Genomic DNA, 25,742 nt, shown 5'->3' with positions numbered 1-25,742 from the left:
TGGAAAAAAAAGGAAATCATGAGATCCAACTAGATTCAAACTGTTTTGCTATGGGAAAGTAGAAGAGATGGAGAAAAAAATTTTTTTTAAAGATTTTATTTATTCATGAGAGACACAGAGAGACAGAGAGGCAGAGACACAGGCAGAGGGAGAAGCAGGCCCCATGCAGGGAGTCCGATGCGGGACTCGATCCTGGGACCCCAGGATCACCTCCTGGGCTGAAGGTAGTGCTAAACCGCTGAGCCATCCAGGGATCCCCAGAAAAAAAATTGTTTAATATTCTTCCTGCCTGCCATTGAAAATATGTACAATATAAAATAGAATAAAGAAGCTCAAAGAGAAAATGACTGCAGCTCACCATAGAGAGTCGCTGAATGGTAGAGCAGAGTTGTACCTGGGATAGGTTAGTCAGGGCACCCGTTACAAGGGACACTAAAATTATGGTGATCAAGAAAGAAATGACCATTTCTGAGAAAGTACAACAGATTGGCTAAATGGAACACCTGGATTTGGGATGCGCTAGGAGGCTCCTGGGGGACGGGGGGTTGTGAAGCCACCCAGAAAGTACAGTCAGTGTGGGAAGCAAAATTCTAAGATTATAGGCCCTTGAAGTACACTCACCTTCTCCCAGAGATTCCAACACTAAACTAGGCATTATTGGAAAGGAATCTTACACCGAGCTGCTCTTTTTTTTTTTTTTTTTTTTTTAAGATGTTATTTATTTATTCATGAGAAACACAGAGAGGAGAGAGAGCGGGGACAGAGACACAGGCAGAGGGAGGAGCAGGCTCCATGCAGGGAGCCCGACGTGGGACTCGATCCCGGGACTCCAGGATCACGCCCTGGTCTGAAGGCGGTGCTAAACCGCTGAGCCACCCAAGCTACCCGCCCCCCCAAGCCAAGATGCTCTTAAGATACAGAGAGCATTGAGGCGGGCCCCAATTTAATCAGATGGATCCCTTAAAAGCATGCAATTTTCTTTGGCTGGTTGCAGAGGACCAAGTCAGAGATTCGAAGTGCCACTGCTGGCTTGAGAATAAGGGAGGCCACATGTCAAGGAGCACAGGTGGCATCCGGAGCTGAGAGTGGCCTCTGCCGACGGTCAGCAAGAGAATGGACACCGCAGGCCTATAATGGCAAGGAACTGAATTCTGGCAGCAAGAATGCACTTAGGAGTGGAGTTCTTGCCCGTCTCCAAATAACTCAGCTTGGCAGACCCCTGGATTTCAGCCTGTCACCCCCTGAGCAGAGGGCTCGGCCCTGCTGAACCCTTACCACTGCGAGGTAATACACGATCACTGTTATAAACCTCTAAGTTTGTCACCATTTATTATTTAGCAGTAAAAAATTAATAGATGGGGAGAGAGATACTCAAAATTGCTTTCTAAGGAGCACAGTTCCTGTGACCATCCAGCTTTAGTATTTGCCGAGGGGGTTATATGTTTTGCCCTTTCCTCTTATAATGCTTAGCTGAACTTTTAAATAAATATTTGGGGACACATTAAAAGATTAATGCCTTGTCAGGCTCCACATTATCAGTTTTCTCCGTGGGCCTACGGCATTAACTCACACTTGGGTGCCTTCGTGTCTGCCAATAACCAGGAGTGAAAATAAAAATACTGAACAGCCGGTACTGCATGGGCATGGACCAGTCATTCAGATGTCCTCTCTCTCAGAAAGGCTGCTAGCTGATTCCCACACTGGCACCGGCTGAGTATCATCGCTGCCAAAAACTGCGCTCCTGGTGGGAAACAGGCAAGAACAAAGCTGTGAAAGTAGTAGAACATCTTGAGAGGCAGAGAACAAGACAGGTTTGCAGAGCTCATTTTATCTAAGAATTGTCCCTCCCTAGCTCCTGGGAGGTACAGTTATCCACAGCTCCATCCTCAGGGTTGCTAGATTTAGGTGAGGGGAAATAACATGACACGGAGTTAAATGGGAATTTCAGATAAATAATGACTATTTAGTATTCATATAGGTCCAAAATACTGCACAGATCCAATGTAGACCAGTTTACCCTGAACCAAACACTCGATATCGCACGAGATGTATTTATATGGAAAAAAATATTGTTTATCTGAAATGCACATTCACTGAGCATCCTGTGTTTTGCTGGACAACTCCACTTCTCACTGCCTTCTCTTCCTTCCTACACAAATTATTTTTTTAAAGATTTATTTATTCATTCATTCATTCATTCATTCATGATAGACATAGAGAGAGAGAAGCAGAGACACAGGAGGAAGAAGAAGCAGGCTCCACGCCGGGAGCCCGACGCAGGACTCGATCCCGGGACTCCAGGATCGCACCCTGGGCCAAAGGCAGTCGCTAAACCACTGAGCCACCCAGGGATCCCTACAAATTATTTTTTTACATAAAATAGACTGAAGTTTCAGGGGCACCTGGCTGGTTCATTCGGTTAAGCATTGGACTCTTGATTTCAGCCCCGGTCGTGACCTCAGGGTAGTGAGATCTCGCCTCGCATTGGGCTCTGTGCTGAGCATGGAGTCTGCTCAAGATTCTCTCTCTGCCCCACCCCACACTCACTCACACACATGCACACTTTCTCTCTCTCTCTTTTTTTAAAAAAAAATAAATCTAAGTTTCAGGTCCTCCTGTCTACTGAGATATATACTACATTAAGAACCTACATCTTAAAAAAAAAAAAAAAAAAAAAAAAAAAGAACCTACATCTTCACCCGTCCTGTACCTGGGCCCTGTAGCTTTGCAGATGATCCTCGTAAAGAGTTTATTTCCCCGCCCCTTGACTTTGACTTCAGCCATGTTACTTTCTTTGACCAAGAGAACAGGGCAGACATGGCCATGCACCATGTCCAAACTGGAGCCCTAAGACCCTTGTGGCTGTTCCCACTTGCTGACTCTTGTGGCTCTCTACTGACTTGAGTCCCAGGAGTAGGCTACAGCCACCCCAGCCAACCCCCATCTAGACAAGTCTACTCCTAGCCAACGACCAGACTCATGAGCGAAATAAATGCATACTGTTTGCCAGGGAGATTTCCGATTTCTTGCAGTTGCTTATTTACACAGCACTGCTGTTATCATAGGTAACTCACACTCCCCTTCCTACTTCATGGTTAAGGTGTTAAAAGAGAATTCAACGGCCACCGTACTGGCTGGTGTAAGAAGCCACAAAAGGAAGAAAGGCAAATCCATCCCCATACACATAAGAATAAATTCTACTACCCCCTTGGCTCCCTCAGGTACTTTGGGAGAATGCCAGGGAGAGCATCAACGGGGGAAGGGAAACACATTGAACCTTACTCTAATGCTCCAAGAGTTATTGTCTTGTCATGTCCCTGTTTTATTTTGAACTGTCATGCTGAGCTTTATTGAGAATTACAGTGTTGATAGGGAGGATTTGATAAAGCCTGTGTAGCATTACTTTTCTGGAAGTCTAGGCTTTTTTTTTTTCTTCTTCTTCTTTTTCATTTTACCCGGCACTTCTGATTTTCTTATATCTACCTATGGATTAGAGCTAAATAACTTTATTAAAGGCCAATGAACTGTAGTTCGATTCTCTCAGATATATTTTCCTGCGTGTGTGAAGGCTTTAACGTACACAAACACCCTCGCAGTTTGATTTCTTTTCCAGGACACTTTCTAAGACTGTGCATAGTTGAGCATTTATTTTTAATATGACCAGTACTGTAGCAGATACTCAGTCAATCTCTATGCCACACAGCCTTTCAATTACAGACTGAAGTCATAGCTTGTACTTGTTCATTTGGCTTTTATGACACAGAATAGATAAAGTGTGAATCTAGCTGGATGGTTCCCAGACAGATAATGGAGTAGTGGCCCATGTATTTCTGGCGTGTCATCTCTCCGAAATCATCTGGATACCACCACTGAAAGTATCTAGAAAGCTGGTTTATGCAGCATTCTATCAAGTGGACATCTCTATTAAGCAGCTCTTCTTCTCTTTGCCAGGATAATGATTGCAAGCATATCCACAAGACCCTAAAATGCCTCCTTGTCAGTGATATGAAATTATGTCCAGGGTAGTTTTTCTGCTGCACATATATTACTGAACTTCAGTGCTTCCCACACTGGAAGAGCATGCTTGGTGCATACAGCAGCATTCAATCTGCTTAATTAGAATAAGCTGGGCTTTCTTGTACCAGGCAGATAACAGAGTTTACTGAGGGCATTGTCTCAAAGGATCATTTATATTTCCTCCCAGAAAGCAAAGACCTAGTGCCCTTTGGGGAGTCCTCACAGGCATAGGGGCAGCTGGTAGGTATGACACACCTCAGGGATGTGAGGATGATCTTAAGGCGATGCTTCGCTTCTCAAAGCATGGCTTGCAGGGCAGCAGCAGCACCTAGAAATCCTTAGAAATGCAGGATCTCAGGCCCATCTCAGACCTACTGAATCAGAATCTGTGTTTCATCCAGATCCCCAGATGATGCCTATGAACATGGAGGTTTAAGAAGTGCAGCTCAGCATTTACACCCATTATGCCATTCCTCCAAGCAGCAAGATGCACTTGAGGATTTCTAGCCGGACACTTTAGATAAGCTACCCAATACTTCTAAGGCTGCAACTCCATGACTAAATGGGTTTCCTACAAACCATGTCTCAAAGCTATGAATATCAGATAAGATCATACATTTAAAAACCCAAAAGGATCTATAGAAATGTTAGCTCTTGCTACTCTTCAATGAGCATGCCCATATTCTTTCATTCCCAGTGGAGTGTTCAAAAGAATCACAATGGGGGCGGGGCACCTGGGTGGTTCAGTGGGTTGAATATCTGCCTTTGGCTCATGTCATGATCCCAGAGTCCTGAGATCGAGTCCCACATCGGGCTCCCCGCAGTGAGCCTGCTTCTCCCTCTGCCTATGTCTGCCTCTCTCTCTCTGTGTCTCTCATGAATAAATTTTTTTAAAAAATCTTAAAAAATAAAAAAGAATCCCAATGAGGGGCTCCTGGGTGGTTCAGTCAGTTAAGCATCTGACTCTTGGTTTTGCCTCAGGTTGAGATCTTGGGGTCATGACACAAGCCCCAAGTCAGGGTCTATGCTGAGTGTGGAGCCTGCTTAAGACTCTTTTTCCCTTTAAAAAAAATGAAAAGAAAATATAAATCTGAAGCCTCTACCCTGGAGATACTGATGCAGTAGGTCTGAGGTCACACCTAGGAACTGGTATTTTTCAAAGGTACCCAGTGGATTTTTTGACCACTCAGGTTCTAGAAATGCCATTCCAAAGGAAAGTCCCCTCCAGAACTGGATGTAGACACAAGCTCGCAGCACACGGATAGTTTCTTTAAAGTCAACACCTCCACACGCACACTCGAAGAACCCAGCCCCTAAAGTGCCAAACCCAGCTCTCATCCAGCTTGCTGCAGAGCTTCACTACCTCCTGTGTTTTCCTGGGTGACAGAGGCCAGGAAGAAACTAGCTTCCTCTGCCTTTTAAATGAACCGAAGCTACCAAGACAGACCTAAGCCAACTGTCTGTCTTTTCTCCCACACAGGCTGGGAGTGGATGTGTTCATACCAAGGACAACTCTCTCCCCTTTTCTTTGTCAGTGCTTCTGCCCTTACCTTGGAACCAAATCTAAACCAGCTGGCATGTTCAGCTTTATTCCTGGCATACCCTTTGCTGCTCAGGCCCCCCAACGATCTTTATACCTGAGCAGATCACAGTGTCATTCCACAAACTTAGGACCTCCTCTACTTGAACCTACATTATGTTTTGAGTTCTTAGCCAGTCATTAGATAGAAATTGAATACCAGGAAATTCCTCATAGGTAGGCGGCCTGCATAGTGACAAGGTGTTGGAGATGAATGCAATACTCTCTCTTGCTGGTTTCTATCATGATGTCCACAGTGCCATCATTTGTGTGTGTGTAGAATAGTGTAGTGTAGTATAGTGTATCCCTCCAGGTCACTGTTTGAAGCCCTTGTCCCAACCACAAGTCCTCTTCAGATGCATGAGGTATCTGAACCTGGTTAATGCCACAGCCAGGGCCACAGAACATACTCCGCTGCTCCTGCTCTGCACGTGGCACCAGGAAATTCCATGACAGGGTCCCAGATCACCCATCTTTACTCCACAGTCATCTCTCCTGCCTCCCTGTGCTCTCTCTGGGAAAGGGAGGAGACAAATGGGAATAGCAAGTGTCCTCCATCCTTGGTTTCCACAAACCTACCCAAGATTCTAGTGCAAAGTGGCAACCAGTGGGTCCTAAGGCCCCTTCCTTTGAAACCTCAAAACCAAGTTTTGCTACTCTGCTGACTCTCCCTGCTTCATTCTGGGCAACTATCTAGCCTTGAAGGGAGAACAGACTTACTCTATCACTTACTAATTCTTCCAAAGTCTTTGTTTATGCCCTGGGTTTTTTCATCTCCTCTACAATTGGAGCTTTTGGAATCCAAACACCCATAACTGACCAACGTCTGCTGCCTGCTGTGAATACAGCATCAGGCATTTAATCTAATTGTCCAAACACAGGGGAGTGTCAGGATAAAAGGAAATATGAGAAAAAGCAGCAAAGGCTGACATTTCAAAAGTGTTATTTCGCTGTACAATTATTTTTCAAGTATTATGGCACCGCATATCCTCCCCAGCCTATGACGGGCCACCACGGCAGGGGACCCGAAAAGGGGTAGAAACTGCATGATCAGAGGATATGAGAAGGCAGTAACCACAACTCCGAACTGACTCTGCCATGCCACTCAGTATTTAATTTTGCTTTCTGGGAAAAGAAGAAAAAAAAATTGACAAAGCATCCCTCTCTTGATGTCCTCAATTAGGGTTCTACCGAGGAAGAGCTTCTAATGTGACCCAAATGTGAGAAGCACAACACATGAACCATCACAGGGCATGTGAAGAGAGGGGTTAATTCCCCATCCAGCTGGTGAAATCTCCCTTGGCAATAACAAGAGCCCACATTGAAGGAGAACTTTCTCTGGGTCAGGTACTCTATGAAGCCCTTTCACATCCATTATCCCATTTTTTTTCCACAACAAGCCTATTGTTGTGTTATTGTCATTTTTGCTGTTTTCATATGAGAAATGTTAAGTAATTGGTTGAAGTGGTGAGTCTCAAACATAATTTTTTTGGAAACCCCATATTAAATTCACCAACACCGTGTCCTATCATAAATGAGCAAGTGACAGACACAACGACCAGACTGTACTCCCATGTAATGGGATAGTGGATCTGATGTGGTGCCCCTATAGGAGCCAAGTCTGTGGGAATCAACCAGACAAGCACAACTGGTATGCTTACAGAGGTATTATCACCTGATCTACCATTTCTATGACCTGGAGATATCTATTCAATCTTGGAATGAGGTATGTGGGAGATTCTTTCTCCTTTTGAGGGAAATAAATAATGTAGATATGACTAGACATGAAACATAGATTTCAGATGAAAACAACGTTGTGATATAATACCTAAACTTTCATTTAAACCTAAAGTTGAGGGCAGCCCGGGTGGCTCAGCAGTTTAGCACCGCCTTCAGCCCAGGGCCTGATCCTGGAGACCTGGGATTGAGTCCCATGTCGGGCTCCTTGCATGGAGCCTGCTTCTCCCTCTGCCTGTGCCTTTGCCACGTGCTCTCTTTCTCTCCGTGTCTCTCAAGAATAAATAAATAAAATCTTTAAAAAATAATAATAATAAATAAACCTAAAGTTGCAATTTGAACGTACGTGTCGGAGGTACATCTTCCAAGTCTCAGGCCTAGAAATATTAATCAAGACTCAGAAAGACTAACCCATACAAATGGAACAAATAAAAGGCTAAGAAAAAATTCAAGTTAAATATTAAATGCTCCTGCTGTATATCTGATCATTCATCTATGCTTCATTATACAGTTTGGTACAAATTTTAATGTATTTTATTTTAATTCTTCAACAATCATTTCATTCATACTATCTTGCCAGCTTCCCCTTTTATTGACAACTATTTTGGTTCCAAAAGCTATCACTGTTACATCACAATTAGCTGTGTATGGCGCTGAATCCTGTTAGAATGGGGGGAGACCTATAATCCAGTTACAAGCTCCTTTGTCTCTGGCTATAATCGTTGCTTTTGACAAAATACTCCTTATGGGGACTAAATGACTAACTCTTTTGTAACACATAAAGAAACACAACTTATGCTTAATTGGAAAAATATGAACTAATGCTTAAGAGTCATCTACCCCAGCCCATGGGGCCCATGGTGCTTGATAATGGCAGTGCTTCAGCCCTACACACAGCATGAGCTTCTTTCATTGCTCTGTTTTCCTACATTTCAACTCTACTTGCCGAGCAGAAAAGATCTCCATAAGAACACTTCATTTCCCTGGCCAAAACAAATTTATAATTATAAAGTGACTAGTTGCCTTTGTGTTGTACTTAAAGGGCCTTAAGAACCTGTCTAGCCCGAAAAACAAGCCCTTTCGACTTTGATGTGAACTTGCTTGGTTTCCATCACCCTGTTTCTATTCTTTCTACCACCTTCCTCCCCATGGCCTCTCTGCTTCTCAGGACTGTCCCACTGGAGAAGTCTAATGGCTCCTTTTTTCATGACCCAATGGCAATACCCATTTCAAAGAAATGCTAAGGTAATTTAATCATCCCTGAAACTCAAACAGAGCATCTTACGGAGTCACAGGACCCAAGGACCACCCCCCTTGGTTATTTTATAGGCTTTCAAACTTCCTCCAAAAAGAGAGGATGTTTTTCACTCCTGTTAACTGGTGGTTCACCCTTTGGTTTAAGAGGATTCATAATTCTTTCTAAGGAACTGACTTCCATCGTATTCTCCTTGCAAGAGGAAACTGCTTACAACATCCCAGTTAGCTAAAGATAGGGATTTCCGTGATCGAATAACATGATCCTCTCCTTTTACAAACAAGGGGCTTGATACCCAAGGAAATCAAATGATTTATCAAGCTTAACCAGCAAGCCACACCTCTTACTTTTCTTCTGTCATCCAAATAATCTTATTTTCTTGATTCTACTCCCAAATAGCCCATATCAAACTTCCAGATGACCTATCTTCCATATTTAAAAAACACTTATAATTATTAGTTTCATAGGCTTTGAACTCCCCAATGAAGCACACACAAAATACCTGCTCGCTCAAATAGACAACCAGATTCTCTTTGAGATCAATGGCTGTGCAGTGACATCCATGGATGCAAAGTTTATTTTTTAAAAACTCTTAGGCGCAAAGTGAGTTTGCAAGCTGCAACACACACCAGCTAACCTACGGCTCCACGTAGTCTGACAAACTGCTACCCCTGATTCTTAAAAGGAAGTGTCAGAATTAGTCCCTTGCCTCAGTCAATACCTATTTTTTCAGATCTATAGCAATTTCATAAAAATACGGGGTATTCGTATGGTTTATAGGTTACATTGAGGAAAATGGAAAATATTATTTTTTCCGAAAGTATAGCCCTTCAGAGGCTAACAATTGAAGGGCAGTGTGTGTGGAGACAGGCTGAAAGGGATTGAACCATGGTGGGGTGGAAATGCAGTGCTTTGGCCACAAGCTGAAAAACTGCTGGCTGTTTTAACCTCTATGTCATGTGGCAGTAGTTTGGCTCCAACTGCAGATCATTTAAAACTATAAAAACTTCTTCAATAATACCAGCAAGGCTCATTAGCCCCTCCAAAAGTCTCAAGCATTCCATTTTCTACATGCAGTATTTCATTGGAGAGCTGAACAGTTATTGTAAGAAATGAAAGTACTTCTTTTCCTTGGTAGATTATTAAATATGATAGCATACTCAAAAATTCAATAGCTACTCCCATGCATTAAGAAATACCAAAATGATTTGTTCATTTATTTATTAGTTGTTTATTAAGTGTCTATCCTATGCCAGACTCTGCTCTTAGTGCTGTGGGACAATTTATAGTGGTAAACTAGATAAAGCTCTTGTGTTTATTTGAATCCATTTGCTTTGCCATTTGACAAAAAACTCCCCCATCCCACTTTTCAGGCAGAAATCTCTGTTCTAGAAGTAGCCTCAGTCAGGAGGCATTGTGTGAAAACACACTGGGTTTTCATCCTAACATGCAATAGAGTCCCTGATCTTGACATTAATATAGTTACTGATTCTCCTCCTTTGACTATAAATTTGGCTGACAATTAGCTTCTCCTTATTAGAATTCTAATGCACAATTGCCCCTACAGAGCTCATTAGGATTTTGCTCAAGTTACATGCATTCTGGTTCATAGTTGGCATATTTTCTAACATTACAAGTGTGCCTTATTAAGCAGAATCTTGCTGAATGAGGCAGACACCCATTTTCTTCATTTTTGTAAAAGAAAAAGATACTACTCAATTCCAAAAACATAGGCTTTAAGCAGTCTATGAAAATGTAAAACCCGCCTATACTAGTGACTGTAATTTGACTCTTACAGCAAGTACACTATGAAATGTTTTTAAAAACTTCACCATCATGCATTTACATCCACTGTGTTCACTAAAAATTTAATAAAGCAATGTCTTTTATAAGCATGCATATTGGTTTGTTGTTTAATGAAAATAAGTAATTTATATGAAATTAGAGACAGGCAAAATTAACATATGGCAATAAAAATCAGAATAGCAGTTGCCTATAGATCGCGGGGGTAGCCCGAAGGGGCATGAGAAAATTTCCAGGGGGGGATATAAATGTCTTAAATCTTAATTAGAGTGCTGGATAAACAGGTGCATGCGTTTGTCAAAACTCACTTAACAGATCAATTGAGACCTGTGTATGTCACTGTCTGTAAGTTTTACCTCAATTTCAGAACACATAACCAATAGAGAATTGAATAATTCCAGGGAATATTATCATCAAAAGTACTCTTTAAGGAAGAATGACTGCAGATGTTCCAGAAAGGTTGAGCAACAGTTTCCTAGAGAAGTAGTAACCAGTAAGAGATCTGAAGGATGATCATGGACGGAAGAATGAAGGAGGGGAGAAGGCTATTCCAGGCTCCTTCAGGGAGGAGCAGACACAAAGGTATGACTTCGGTGAGCAGTGACAGTAACAGAGGCAGAAAGGCACACAAGAGCCAAGTCATGGAGGGTTTTCATGTCCTAAGGAATTCAGACTTCTTTCTGAAGGAAATTTGGAGGAAGTCCGGAAGATTTGTAACTGAGGAGTGATCTAGAGAACAAGACATATATAGATATAGATGTAGACACACACGTTATGGACACGGACCATATTTCTGGCTTGGGCAACTGGGGATAATTGTGTTGAGGGAGAGAAGGCAGGAGGAGTGAATATGGAAGGAGAGGAAGTTGAGTTCTCTCAATCTATTGTATTTTACGTGCTTAAAAGATACCCCAGCAGAGCTATCGAAAAGGTTGCCAGACTACGGTGCAGTAACCCTAGCTACAGTTTTTGCAAAAACTGTCCTGGGCTATTGGCCCAGAAAGAAATTATTAATAGGACTGCCTTTGGTTCCCTGAGCAGGTTCCAGTTTTGTCATAAATTATACAGTCACTCTGGCCATATATAGGACAGGGTTTTAGGCCATTTGTGTTCATTGTAGACAAAAGATTTTTGGTGTCATCAATACACGGATAGCAGGTAAAGTTAAAGGATGGCATCATCTAAAGAGAGAATTCAATTGAACCTGAGAAATACCAACACCAAGAGGGCCCCAAAAATTAGAAGTAACAAAAAGCATTACAGAGTTAGAGAAAGAAAACTGAAAAAGACTATTATTCTGAAAACCAAGGGAAGATGTGTTCAAGGAATTCCCTTCTCAAGAGCAAACATGCTTTCCAATGTACTTAGAGAGTGCCAGTGTCTACTACAAAACCTCGTATGTAGAAAGTACTCAGTAGGTGCGTGATGATTAATTAGTGGAAAGATGCAATTTCTGTTCCTAAGTGGCAAATACTCTTACAGAAGCCCAGTTTCAAAAATGAGCAATTCTTTTAAGATAAAACTTTAGTTTCAGAAGCTTTGATATAAATCAATTCTCCTTTTCTGAAATAGAGTACACATTATAGCTCCAACAACATTGTATTTTCTCTGTGATTCTTTCTTGCTTCAGATGAAATACAGGGAGATATGTCTTTGTCCATAATTCCCTCAAATGCCGTCTTCTCTTAGATTTTACTGCTCTCTATCATCTTTGAGCATAGAGATTTCACTTTTATAAGTACTGCCCTTCCTATTGTTTATATGTGTCTAACAACCAGAATTATTTTACCCTATTATTCTTATATTTTCCTGACATTTCTGCTGCACCTTGCCAAAAACAAAAGCAGCAAACAAACTCTTCTATAAAGAAGATGCTGATCTCTTGGCAAAAACCTGTAAGTTAACTGTTTGCGGTCTATCCCTAAATACAAAACATTCATAAAGATCAGCAAAATGAAAAAATATAAAGAGTAATACAGCTACCTAAAACTCTTTCCTCACTCTCAGAAAAATGAAGTCAGTTCTATTTATTTATTTATTTTTAAAGATTTATTTATCCATGAGAGACACAAACAGAGAGAGGGAGAGGGAGAAGCAGGCTCCACGCAGGGAGCCCGATGCGGGACCTGATCCCGGGACTCCAGGATCACGCCCTGGGCCAAAGGCAGATGCTCAACAGCTGAGCCACCCAGGCATCCCAAAATGAAGTCAGTTTTACTTGACCAGATTTATATACACCAACCTAAACATTCCCATGAACCACAATTTACATAAATCTTCTAAGATATGGGAGTTTACCTAATTCAGAACATCAACCAGTATTCCACAATCTCAATCTCAACTAACATTTATCTAACAATCAATACCTAATCTGTGCTAATAGCATCCAGAAGAAGAAAAATAATAAGACAGGATACTAATGTAACATGCTGTGTCAATTATCCTATTAAAAAAAAGAGAAAAGGACAGACTATCTATACTTACACGGAGCATAATGGTCATAGTTCCTGGCAAATCTGTGGGGTTGAAGCTCGCAAACCATAAATAATCCTCAGTAAATGTCAGTTCCCTTCCTTTTTAGAATATGTTAGAATACTTTTGAAGAGTAAGAAGCTGGTTGGTTTACCAGGCTGATGTGCATGATCCAGAATGATCAGGAGTGGCTGTGAGCCTGAAACACTACCATAACATGCATATCTCCCCTTCTGTATCAATTCTGACTGGCTTCAATATAGAATCTGTTCTAGAGTCTATGCTGGTGTGGCATCTTTTGCTAGGTTGGATACAATACTCTAACTCTGGCCCACTTCCCACCCACATACACTGAGTTTCTGATACATAGCTTTCAGTAAAACTTGCCACATGGAGGTGGCTAAGACTACCAAGTAAAAAAAAACAAAAAAAGTAGTCTGGACCACTCTGTACCAAACCTCGAGCTCTGACCGAAGAAATCTGATTTCTAAAGGGTAATAGTTAAGATAGTTCTAGTTTTTCACCAGTGGCCTATTATTTTGTAAGCTTGAGGAAAGCTAATGGGACATCCTTCTAAACAGATCAGAAACATAAACTAATGCAGGAAGATCAGGCGAGACGATGACAGTAATCCTGGGACCGGATTTTGGGAAATGTGGTACAGATGTAATTTAATCTATTCTTCAGGTGTACTTGTAGCTTATATAAACAGGTATTAAAAACAGTGACAGGGATCCCTGGGTGGCTCAGCGGTTTAGCGCCGCCTTCAGCCCAGGGTGCGATCCTGGAGTCCCGGGATCAAGGCCCACGTCGGGCTCCCTGCATGGAGCCTGCTTCTCCCTCTGCCTGTGTCTCTGCCTCTCTCTCTCTCTCTCTCTCTCTCTCTCTCTCTCTGTCTCTCATGAATAAATTTAAAAAATCTAAAAACAAAACCTGTCTCATTTAAAAAAAAACAGTGACAAGTGTGTGATTTCGACGCTCAGTGTGATGTCATCCATTACAAATTGGTTTAGATATGATATTTTTGCCTTAAATCCCAAAAAATGAAATTAATTCAATTAAACTGCATGGCTGAGCTCAACTTTCAATCTTCTGAGTAATCATAACTGGAATCAGCTGGAAATGGCCATGTTTTAACTTGTAAAGCAGGATAATGTTTTGAGATATGGAGGGTTTTGTTTTTTGTTTTTTGGTTTTTTTTTTTTTTTTCATGTAACTTGAGCCCATTACTCTTCTCTCCACCATTCAGCATCCTCACGGAAGGAACACAGTCAAGGAATTAATTGAGTTTCTGAAAGAAATAAAAAGGGAAACAGACTACCAGCAGTAGCATTAGTTCTAAGAGCCCATAGTTTTCAATCTCGAGAGCCACAAATTTGACAGACAAACCATCTGGTTTGATGTTGTTTTTTTTTTTATTACAAAGACTCATTGGGCCTATTGAGATCCACATGTTTAGAGGATTGAAACTTAAGTGGTAGAGAATCAAAACAGGAGGGAGCTGTGGAAGGAGATGGCTCTGAATCCTCCCATTCAATCATTTATTCATTCGACTAACTTCTCTGGGGGCTTACCTTGTTCCAGGCAGTGATGTGAGTGCCAGAGCTGCAGCAATAATTCAAAAGAGGCAAAAATCCCTCTCTTAAAGACAGTACCATCTAACTGGCAGAGACAATTATGTGGTAGTAATTGTGAAGGTAAATGGAGTACAGGAATAGCTCAAAATTGTCCATGAAATAGAATGGGCACCCAAATGGAACCTGGTATCAAGAAAAGAACAGAGTATGTAGCCATCATGATGTAAGGCCGCCAAGGGAAACTGAGACACCCAGCTATGGATCTAAGCAAAGGGCTTGCTTTTCAACAACCTGGTGAACTGAAGTACCATAGAAAGACACGAGCATGGACAGGGATTTTTCAGACCAATCTGAGACCTTTCTTCCAATGCCAGTGGAGGAAAGTGACTGCAAAAATGGTTACCATACCTCATTCTCCCTGTATTTACACTCTTTGCAACGTGACTTTGTAGCAATTCCCATCCAGAAGTCAAATTTATTTCTGCAACTCTTGAAACTGCTCTGGTCTTGTGATTTACTTTGGCCAGAGAATGAACTGCAGGGCAGGTGTTTGAGTTCTGAACCTGAGCCTTGAAAGGCTGTGTGCTCTTCTACAGATTCCTTTGGCATCCGGACACTATCCCCTGAACAATTACTGGCTACCCTGCTGGAGATGAAAGATCCTTTGTGGGAGAACCCCGTTATCCCAGCCAAAGTCATCCTAGACCATACTATTGGCAGATGAATAGTCCGTCAGACCTGTGAGTGAACCTCAGCTAAATCAGCAGAGCTACAGATACCTAACTGTATCCAGTTGAGACCATAGGAGCACTTAACTGATGATGTGGGAGCAATAAAGCATTTAAATTATAGAAATCACTGAGTTCTGGGGTGGCTTATTTCACAGCAACAGCTACCTGATACAACCAGGAAACTGTATGAATTCTGTGCAAATTCTACAAGACTTTATCCATGGGTAAAAATGAGAAGAGGAGGAAAATGGAAAACACTGAGTTTAAATTCTGACTTAACCACATGTAAATCTGGAAGCAATTACATTACTTTTGATTGGAAAACTGGCAGAAACGGTGGTTCGCTAAGGTTCCATATGAAAGCAAGTCACATGCATATCCGAGATGCATCTATAAATTATCAACTGGATCTATTTCTGCTACAATACTTTCAGTTATACCAGTGAGGCAGCTGATTTCCAGAGAAATCAGTGTTGTTATTAGCTATGCCCTTCAGAGACCACAGCACCTGGTATACCTCGTAGTTTCTGAATCCAAAATGAATTATTTCAGGAAATCTGTCACTGTGGTTTCCATAGGCCATTATTTAATTTTAAAAATTGAGAATAGTCTTTCTGTATGCAATGGACAGCTTCTGAAAGAATACTGTGAAATTGACTCAAGACTATAGCCAAGGCCTATAGCACCATCAACAAGACCACGTATTTAAAAAAACAAAACAAAACAAAACAAAAAAACAACAAAAAAACAAAACAAAAAAAAACAAGACCACGTATTTCCTCAGCCTCAGTCACTCATGTGACCTAGAGTGCAGGCTGAAATAAAGCCTCTCTGAATGTCTGCTATTATATATACACACACACACAATTAAGTATCTACTGTCCTTGACCAAGAACTCTGATAGAAGGATGAGACCTGGGAACAGAGGGGTGGGACTGTGGTGTGTGTGTGGGGGGGAGGGGTGGGCTTCACAGACTATCACCCAACACTAGAAGTTAGAAGTCAATGAATTCACACAAGTAGGACCCAAATCAAGATTATGATTTCAAACCAAATAAATGGAAGCAATAGCAGTAGAGAAAATTAGGGTGACTTTTCTAAATAATATTGCTTCTCTTTATTTGTTTGAAGGGAACATTCGGGGCCACCATCATGCACCACTCCAGGAGTCAATGCTCACATGCTGATCTGTGTAAACAAAACCCACTGTAGGTGAGCAGTGTACAGCTCAGACTGTATGCAGTTGCCCTTAATACTGGATTCACTTTGGTGGTGTGTTACTCCAGAAGAATATATGGATCGATTAAGGATTTATCAATCATTTGCAGTCACTATGTGTTAGCCTTTTATTCATGTTATATTATTTGATTACTCCATCATTAGTAATTAAAATTATTCTTTATTAATAAATATGATACTATATATAGCAATAAATACAAGGGTCCATATTGCACTAGGGGAGAGCGCTTATGCTAACTATAGCCTAGCACAGACCTGCAGCATCAGCATCACCTGCTAACTTATTGGAAACACAGAATCTAAGGACCAACTCCAGACCTGCTCCCCACTCAGACCTAGTGATTGAGAATTTGCATTTTTAACAAGATCCTCGGGTGACTTGTATGTACGTTATAGCTTGAGAAACAGTAATCTATATAACAGTGTCATATATCATACTACTCATTAACTTCCAAGACTTTGCCCTTAGGTGGGTGATAAAGGAGTCTGCAATTCCCCCTTGGGTCATGAAACTTGTTTATATCCCTAAATTAGTTCGAGAATCATATGAAGTTATGGAATGCTATCTGTAGAAGAAAAAGGAAATAAAACCAAAAATGGCCTAACATTCAAGGTTTTCCAAAAGCATCCACCCACATCTCTTAAAGAGGTAGGATCTGTTCCCTGCCTTTGAAGCTAGATGGAACTATGATGATCAGAATAGTGGTGCAATGTAACTTGTCAGGCTAGGTCACAAGAGGCAATACAGCTTCTGCCTGAACTACTGGGTGAGCTCTGGAAACTAGCTGCCATGCTGTGAGAAAGCCAAGCAGCCACATGGAGGTGTTCCAGCCAATAGCCAGCATCAACTTCCCAACGTGAAAAATAACCCTTCATATGATTTCATATGAAGTCATCCCCAGACTTCCGGCTCCAGCATGTATCACATGAGGCTGAAATGAGTTGTCATCCCTGAGCCCTGCCGAAAATGCACGTTTGTGAGGTAAATAGATGCTTGTTATTGTTTTGAGGCACTAAGTCTGGGGTGGTTTGTTATGCAGCAGCAAATAAACAGAACAGATTTGGTTCATGAGCCCCAAGTAAAGTCACCTGCCTAAAAGCACCCTCTCAGTATTGTCATGGGGAGTGCAACCTCTTCTGCTGGCAAGGTCCAAAATTGGAAAACAATGAACTTGACATAAGTAGGCTTCATTTCCTTTCTTTTCCCACTGGGCCCTGAGAAACCTATGAGAACAAAATGCCCAGAGCAGCTCTTGGTATCTCATCATCCCTCGGGTTAAAAACCCACTATCCTGAGAACCCTGGATGATAAGATATGGCTTTGTACAATCCCACACAGATCGGTAGCCTCTAAGATTACAATATCGCTAACAGCTAAATCCATATCTTCTGCAATTAGAAGAGGGTGTCTAGAGTCCACTTAGCCTGTCTTTATCTCTTTATTTTCCTGGATTCTCTAAGACTCTCTCCCCCTCACTGACCATATGCCCCATAAATTTGCTCATGTCAACAAAGTGACACTAATGATGATAAAAATCTTCTGCCAAGAAAGCACATGTGGATTCTGAACCAAATCTGGTCAAGACTGTTTGATGACATGCTTCGAGGACTGGTTGTTCTCACTCAGTGTTCTCATTCTTCACTGTCCATGATGATAGCCACTACCTACATGTGGTTATGTTTAAATTAAAATAAGATTATAAGCTAAATTACACATTCAATTCCTCATTTGGACTAGTAACATTTCAAGTATCTGATAGCTTGAGAGCCAATGTGGTTAAAGGCTGCCATATTACACAGCACAGCTATAGGACATTTCTGTGTTCACAGAAGTTTCTGTTGTACAGCACTGCTCTGAATGACTAATATTACCAGAACAATTCTCTCCTTTTATTTAAATAAAATTTTCATCTACCCTTCGGTGATAAAGGTTCCTGGCTTGTTTGACAAATTTTAATTAAAAAAAAAAAAAAAAAAAAAAAACAACCTAAAATTTCAAAGTTAGATTAAGGACTACATTGGATCTAGTTCATGTATTAGAATTTTTTTCTTTTGAAACAATTAAAACTATCTTTCAAAACCAACAAAATGTACCATCTTTGGCTTGTTCTATAAAACAAATTTCCATAATATATCTACAGATTCAAAAAAAAGTGGTTATGATCAGCTGGTCTTTGTCTAATCAAAGTTTTCCCAGATGTACCTAATAGCAATTCATTGATACTTAAAGAAGAAGGAACTTCAACATGGAATGAAATGTCCTCTAAGTAAATTAACTGGACTTATGAGAATTTCATTTATGGAAAATCAGGTCATAAAATAATTCTTCTGGAAGCAAAGGGAAAGCATGTTTCTCAGAAAACATCTCTTCAAAGCCCAAGAGGGACTTAGGAAAAAGTGTCTCTTCCCTTCCCCCCACCCCAAATGTATAGTTCTTAGTTCATTTCTATTTTATGAGAATATGGATGTCAAAATGAATAATTCAGCCAAGTTATACACTCCCATCAAACAAACTTACAAATCTTTTTTTTTTTTTTAAGATTTTGCTTATTTATTTATTTGAAAGAGACAGAGTGAGTGAGTGAGAGCACAAGCAGGGAGGGGGAGGGACAAAAGGAAAGGGAGAGGGAGGAGCAGACTCCCTGCTGAGCAGGGAGTGGAACATGGGGTTCTATCCTGTCGTCCAGGGGATCACCTGAGCTGAAGGCAGACACTTAACAGACTGAGCCACCCAGGCGCCCCTCAAACTTGCAAGTCTTAATGACTAATCCAGATGCATCAAGTGCATCTTATTACTGCATTTTAAGGATAATCCAAGAATTTTCTTTTTTATTTTTAAGACTTTACTTCTTTATTTGAGAGAGAGAGTGAGAGAGGGCACAGGAGGACAAGGGCAGATGAAGAGGGACAAGCAGACCCCGCTCTGAGCACAGAGCCTGATGAGGGGCCTGATCTCATAGCACTGAGCCAAAATCAAGAGTCAGACACTCAACTGACTGAGCCACCCAGGCACCCCAATCCAAGAATTTTCTTAATGGTTAAATCTATATAAAAGAAAGAATGTTGGGATGCCTGGGTGGTTCAGTGGTTGGGCACCTGCCTTCAGCTCAGGTCATGATCCCAGGATCTGGGATCAAGTCCTGCATCAGGCTCCCTGCAAGGAGCCTGCATCTCCCTCTGCCTGTGTCTCTACCTCTCTCTCTCTCAGTCTGTCTCTCTCTCTCTCTCTTTTTCTTTAAAAGAAAAAAAATAAAATAATAAATAAAAAGTAAATAAAAATATTCTCATGAATATTTCTTTTAAAAGAAAAAAAGAAATAATGCTGTAATCGGCCTTTATATCAGTGATGCACATTATTTCTTTAATTCTTAAAAACAAAATATCAGAAAGCATGAACAAATTGTTGACTCATTGTCTTTATATTATAGGATGGGGTATGCGTGGATTACATTTATAAGGAGTCTCCAAAAATTCTGTTTCCAGATCATAGTGTCTCTTAGCCCAGTGGAATGGAAGCAATTTGGTGATACATGTGGAAGCAATGCAATTATCATGGACTTATATGTTTTTTGGTGGGACTCAAAGGTTTTTTTTTTTTTATAATATTCCTTTAACATTGCAATTGTCATTTCATTCACAAATTAAAATCTTAGTGCTCTAAATCTAAAAACTGCAATGGTGGGGCGCCTGGGTGACTCAGTGGTGGAGCATCTGCCTTTGGCTCAGGGTGTGATCCCAGAATCCCAGGATGGAGTCCCACATCGGGCTCCCGGCATAGAGCCTGCTTTTCCCTCTGCCTGTGCCTCTCTCTGTGTGTGTCTCTCATGAATAAATAAATAAAATCATAAATAAAATCATAAATAAAATAAAATAAAATAAAATAAAATAAAATAAAATAAAATAAAAACTGCAATGGTACAGAGATTGTAGGGCCCTGGAAGCTATTTAAAACTATTCTAAATAGTTTTAGAGTGTAGTATGTACATAAAGGAGAGGGTTTTTTTCTTTTTAAGTGATCTAAAGTTGACTAAATATTACAAAAACCAAAAGTCAAAAATATCAACTAAGACATAAAGCAGCATTATAATAGTATTTACACTAAGAATATATCTGTATTCTTGTTAAGCATTTGGTTCAGAAGAGTCTGTGTAATTAATCATGTCTGTGCTATGTTAAAAAATAAATAGATAAACCTCCTACTGAAGAATGCCAGTAGAGATCCTTCAACCTTTTAATATGTGAGGAATTTGAAGAGGACTTATAGCAAAGTAATGAAAGCAATGATTAAAGACTCAGAAATAAGATTGAGGAACAAAGGTTGAATGATTTGACACTATTTCAACCTAAAGAAAAGAAAGGCAGGAGGGTTTCCTAATAATTTCCAAAACCTGAAGGCTTATTACAAAAGGAGTGGGTCTCCATCTCTGATATTGAAAGAATAAAAGGAAATATGGCAAGTTAAATGGACCACATATTTCCTGGTGGAATGCTGTGATACATTCTGCCACAGGCTTAGAAAACACAGCTTTCAGATTGTATAATGAATTTTTTTTTTACCTCCATAAAAATCACTATCAAAGATGAAAGTTGAGACCTCCTACACAGCCCCTTCTAGCCCCACCTCACCTTGTCTGTTTGCTGCTATGAGAGGAAGTGATAGTCAAGCATGGTACTCTCCCATCCTAATATCTAAATGAAACACCTTAGCATACTAGCCCATCATCACCATGACCAGCAACCCATTTCTTACCTGGCAAAATTCATGACAACACAGAAGAAAGAAGGAGACTCATAAGTCATTAGGGAGGGAACCAAAATATTTGTCTTCAATACATAAAAGTTGAACAGTAATTAAGAGGAAGAAAGAAAGAAAGAAAGAAAGAAAGAAAGAAAGAAAGAAAGAAAGAAAGAAAGTAAGTTAAGTAAGTAATGTCAAAAAAAGTAATGTCACTGAAGTTAGATCAAACAGGATTCAAATTCTCTCTTGGAAGAAAGAAAAGAAAAGAAAGAAAAGAAAAGAAAAGAAAAGAAAAGAAAAGAAAAGAAAAGAAAAGAAAAGAAAAGAAAAGAAAAGAAAAGAAAAGAAAAGAAAAGAAAAGAAAAGAAAAGAAAAGAAAAGAAAAGAAAAGAAAAGAAAAGAAAAGAAAAGAAAAGAAAAGAAAAGAAAAGAAAAGAAAAGAAAAGAAAAGAAAAGAAAAGAAAAGAAAAGAAAAGAAAAGAAGAAAGAAAGAAAGACAGACAAAGAGAAATGTCAAGAAAAGTAATGTCACTGAAGTTAGATCAAACAGGATTTAAATTCTCTCTCTGCCATTTTCCACACGTACTCAAGGTTCATTTCATTCATTCCATCAACAAATATTTACTGAGGACCTATGACTGGGCATTGTTCAGGCCCCCAGGGAAATATTTGTAAGCAAAATATAATAACTCATTTTCACAGAACTTACATTCCATTGGATAAAACTGTGTAGGGTCTTCTATGCCATGGCAGAAACTGGATTTTATTCTGAGGATGATTTTAACACAAGCTTGACATGATTTAACAGACTTTTTTAGGAGAGTACTCTAGATGCGATGTGGAGACTCAACTATAGCAATGCATGCATCACAGTGCCCAGATAAGACTAATGGAATAATCCAGACAAGAGAAGATGGTTGTTTGGAGCAGGGTTGGAACAGCAGATGTGATGAGGAGTAGTGTGATTTTGTAAATATTTTGAATGTACAAGTCTAAAGGACTTACTGACAAATCAGACATGAGATCTAAGAGAAAAGTCCAATCGAGCCCCACAGTTTTGTACCTGAGCACCCAGAAAGAAAGAAATGCCATCACTCAGGGTAGAGAAGATCGTGGATTGAGCAGTTTGAAGGGGAAGAGAAGGCACTCAACATCGAAGAAATGTTTGTGATGCCTGTGAGAACACAAGGTGGAGGTGTCAAGAAAGCAATGAGATGAACCTCATCTCTCTCAACTTCATTCGACTTATCTATAAAACTGGGTAATAATTATGTGAGAATTAGAGAGAGCATACGTCAAGCACCTGGCACATGGTAGGCAATAAATACGGTGAGTGGTAATCACCATCGCTAGCCAACAAAACTATACTAATGGCAGTAGAGGTGAGTAAGATGAAAGAGACAAGGGACAGTTAATTATGGTCACAATTATGACGCAAAACAAACAACCATAACATCTCAATGGCATACAACAAGAAACATTTATTTAGCTGGCTGTCAGCTGATTTAGGCTGACCTAGGCTGGACTCACTTGTGTGTCTGCTGCCAGCTGGAAATTCAATTTATTTGGACTGCTGTCAGCTGGGAGTGGCTCTGCTCTATGCAGCTCTCATCCTTCTCCTGGGACTAGGATATATGTCCCATAGTGATAAGAGATGCGAAAGACAGACGTACTCAATAGTTACGTACCTTCACTGTAATTTGGTTTTGGTTTTGAAGGGGATTATGCCGCCCAAAACATGCCACTTTGGCTTATTATTTTGAATTAAAGTTGCTTAAGAAACAGCCAATGCAAGGAGGATGCTGTGACCCTCTACTGTTCCCCTGAAAGCAGGAAATCAATCTCCCCCATGAAGGGTACCCTCCCCATACAGGAGGGTAGAAGGCATCCTTATCACCAAAGACAGGGAATTTAGGGCCAAGAAGGCTATATAAGCAAACCTTGTTTCTTCTCTAATTTGCTACCCCAAGCCCAAGCCCCTCTGTCTTGTCAATTCTTCACAAATGTGTTGTTTCCTTGTCTAAAAAGGTATAAAAGCTGCCTGCTTTGGTGATTTCTTTGAGTCTCCTATTTCTCTGAGCTCCTGCATGTATGAAATTAAATTTGTTTTTTCTCCTGTTAATCTGTTTTATGTCAACTGAATTATTAGACCAGCCAATAAAACGAAGAGAAGAAGGGAAGAGTTTTCCTCTCCTATAGTTTCATACCAACCAAAACTCATCCCAGTATGAAGAGGACTCAGTAGGCCCCCTCTAGGTCCTGCCCATGAGCCCAGGAGTTCTAAGGCCCCCTTGTCTCCTAGTGACAGGGATTCCTCCTGGAGACATATGCCCAAGTGCCATCTTGCTCAAAAATGGATTTAAATGGTGCATGATACAACAGGTTGCCACAGATCTTCATGCTTTCAGCAATCTGACCACAGCAGTGAAAGATACTTCCCACTTTAAATATGGGGAAAACATGCATCACTTGATGCTGTAACACCACCCGTGGCCAATCTTTCCTGAGTGACCAAAATACTTCTAGTCCATTGGTAATCATGACTAGGATTTAGGTCTCATTTCAAAAGTGATCACTTAGCTTTTACTTATCACTCACATTCATTCTTACCCTTAGCCTGATTTCATAACAATCTGGACTGAAGACAGAGTATAGAGCAAAGAAGGACATTAAGAATTGGGCTATGTTTCCTCAATTGAATCATTTTTATGAGACATTTTCACTAAGAAAGTGTACCAACTAGTACAAGTTAATACCAGGGTATGAAATGGAAATGCACTTATCTGAGATACAAAAGGCTCTGCTATCTATGTTTAGTCCTGCTTGTATTATGTGTACATACATATAGCATATAGATTTAAATATAGTTTATGAGGAGGGAATTATGGTTTAATTATTAATTAAGCAATATGTGGCAAGGCAACAGTTCTGACATTTATGAGAAAATTAAATTTCCAACATAGAAAGCGTAAGACACAGTCGGGTGCATCCAATCCCCAAGGATGTGATTATCTAATGATAAACCATGTTTTCTGCAGCTGCATGATTGCTGTTACAAAAATAAATGTTTATTATAAGTAAGATTGTGTTCTTTTTCTATGAAGAATAGATGAAGTTGGTTGCACAGAATATCAAACAGATGTTTCAACCAAATTGTGTATCTTCAATGGATTAATTCTTGCTATTTAAACTGGACTACTTCTGAAAGCAGATATAGTCTACATGAGGAAAATGTAAAGAGTTCTCAAGCAAACTTCACATCGCTGTAAAATACCAAACAGCTCGTAAAGGTACAGATGCAGGCAGTTTTGAGCTCTCCAGCTTCATTTTGTATGTACATATACATAAAAGCTCGTGAGGGTGATACTGACTCAGGGTGATTGGGGAAATTTTTCCATTAGTGGGACTAGTTCTACTATGGTTCCCCATCTGCAAGGGGACTAGTAAGAATTAGGCACAACCCTACTTCCTTTTTAAATTTAGTTTAGAATCTTTTTTAAAAAATATACCTGACATCTTTATCCTATTAGCCCCACTTCACGCAAGATATTATACACACACACACACACACACACACACACACACATATATGTATATATACGTATATCACCTCATTTAATCTTCTTTGTAACCTTAAAAAGGTGTTGTTCACTTAATGCTAATTAAGGTCCAGATACATAAAGCATCTTAACCATGATCACACAACTAGAGTATACAAACACCTGGATTTGAAACCTAGGTTTGTCAGACTCTGAAATGCATGTTTCCTTTCACTATGTCATGGTATCAATATTTTCTGTTTACCCTGTCCAGATCCGCTTTCCACCCTTCTCCATCTTGGTTTGGATCCTTTGAGCCTAATCTGTGTAGATTCATCAGTATGCTCCATTTCTCTCTGGCTTTTGGTTGGGTTCAAACAAGAGAGTGCCTGCGGGAGCTCTGACAGCTTCTTTCTCTCTCTCTCTCTCTCTCTCTCTCTCCCCCCCTCTCTTTTTTAAGATTTATTTATTTATTCATGAAAGACACAGACTGAGAGAGAGAGGCAGAGACACAGGCAGAGGAAGAAGCAGCCTCCCCACAGGGAGCCTGATGTGGGACTCGATCCCGGATCCCGGGATCACAACCTGAGCGGAAGGCAGGTGCCCAACCGCTGAGCCACCCAGCCATCCTTTGACAGCTACTCTCTAGAAGCTGCTTTTCTCTCATTTTCTCTCCCTGCTCACCCTGGGTTCCAGTCATGGCTCCCACTTCTTGCTCATGTAGGCCATGGTGGCAACACCTTCCTTATGTAACTAGCTCCAGTTCAACACAGTTTCTCTATCCCTATGTAAAGTCTCCTTATTACATGATCTTCAAATTTGAGTGTTCCATCTGTTTCCTACTGAAACTCTGATACAGCCATGTTGTTGTTTCCATTTACTAAATAATATTCCATAAACTGAAGTTTGACTTCATCCCTGCAACAAAGTACAATAAGTATGTTCCACACGCTACTAGGCACTGAGGACAACAAGATACAAAATACAGCCCTCCTTTGAGAAGTTCACAATCTAGGACACCAATATATATTGATACTTAATATTGTAGAGGAGTT

The sequence above is a fragment of the Canis lupus genome, chromosome X (genome assembly GCF_011100685.1).
Source record: "Canis lupus familiaris isolate Mischka breed German Shepherd chromosome X, alternate assembly UU_Cfam_GSD_1.0, whole genome shotgun sequence".
In the NCBI taxonomy this organism is placed as follows: domain Eukaryota; kingdom Metazoa; phylum Chordata; class Mammalia; order Carnivora; family Canidae; genus Canis; species Canis lupus.
The sequence above is the reverse complement of the archived record's forward strand: the minus strand, read 5'-3'. Positions refer to the sequence as shown.